The sequence below is a fragment of the Sinocyclocheilus anshuiensis genome, unplaced genomic scaffold (genome assembly GCF_001515605.1).
Source record: "Sinocyclocheilus anshuiensis isolate Anshui unplaced genomic scaffold, SAMN03320099.WGS_v1.1 scaffold298, whole genome shotgun sequence".
NCBI lineage: Eukaryota > Metazoa > Chordata > Actinopteri > Cypriniformes > Cyprinidae > Sinocyclocheilus > Sinocyclocheilus anshuiensis.
The window spans coordinates 252,980-254,622 of NW_015547640.1; positions in this window are offsets into that span (position 1 = coordinate 252,980).

Consider the following 1,643-nt stretch of genomic DNA (forward strand, 5'->3'; position numbering starts at 1 on the left):
AAATTTAAGATTATTTACAGGTCTGGGGCGGGGCCAGTGCATTAACTGCATTAAAATATTTCAATCGTGTGTTTTTTTTTTTCATAACTAATTAAGTTAACGCGTTAAACTGACAGCCCTAATATACACATATATATATATATATGTGTATATTAGGGCTGTCAGTTTAACGCGTTAACTTAATTAGTTATGAAAACATAACGCGATTAAAATATTTTAACGCAGTTAACGCACTGGCCCCGCCTCCAGACCGGTACATCATCTTACATTTCATACAGCTGACTGTTGACATACATGATGCAGGGCAACAACTCCATAAATGCAGCTATGCCCTAAAATTCAAGATATTCCACTAGATGCGGCGCTGCTGCGTTGTTCAATCAAAATATAGCGTAAAAAGAGAACATCAATGCGGAGAAGATCTTGTTTACATCAAAACTGAAACCAAGCATATTTTGCCATTTTCTAGAGGGACATCTATTACTGTTGCACTCGCGTCTCGCACAAAAGAGCCGCATGGTTAGGAGGCCATGTAAAATTAATTCAAGTTTAACTTTGGAAAAAAAAAACATATATCGACACTTTATGGCGGGTTTTTTCCCCATCCCACTGCATCTCATGCTTTTAAATGAAAAATGTACTCTGTGTGATTGGCTTTCCTCCCTTTGTATTAAACTATGCATACATACATGATGCTGTTTTGTTTATAGTAGTTTAAGCAACTTAATTGTAATTGGTTTATAAACATTATTTTAAACATTATGCACTTTTTTGACAGATATGCTTTGAATAAACGTGCATTAGTAATATTTTGCTCGATGCGCCCTCTTGTGGCCTCAGAAGTGAAGCCAAAAGCTTTTCTTCACCTTAACTGAAATTATGCATTTTAATTTTGATAATATTTAAGTACAAAATTCGAATTTAGTTTTTCAGCCATTTTGACAGCCCTACTGGGTGTTATAATTGAAGCAAATATAATTGATCCATAATTGCTGCATTTAAAGTTTTACTATTAGGCATATTTTACTGAACTGTCTTGCTATTAGATATTAGGCCTACTTATTAGACAACCTTAGCATTAGATATCTGTTATATTCAGAAATTTAATTAATAGATGTTTTCATAAAGGTTTCACCTGGAAAAATCTTGAAAAATATCAAATATTGAACAAAAGGATGAACAATGTTCATATAGTTGATTTTGTAATGTTGTAAGAAGTATATTGTTTATTATTATTATTGTTTGATTATTTCTGTCAAAAATATAGCTTTTGCTGATATAGCATTAAACTAATAAACTAAACATATTAAATAAAGATTTTATATTGTTCATTTTCTAATGTTACAAGAAGTATATTTTTGTTTTATTTTCATATTGTTGTATTGTGTATATTGTTATATCATTTTCTGATGGCATTAAAATAGTAATAAACTGCAAAAATGAATAAATAACATATAACAACATTAATAATAAAATGACAGACTTTATCTATTTTTTTTTAAGCTAGTTTTAATGATGTAAGAAGTATATTATGTTTGTGTGTATATATGTATATATGTGTATGTGTGTATATATATATATATTTTTTTTTTTATATATATATTTATTTTTTATATTTTTTATATATATATATATATTTTTTT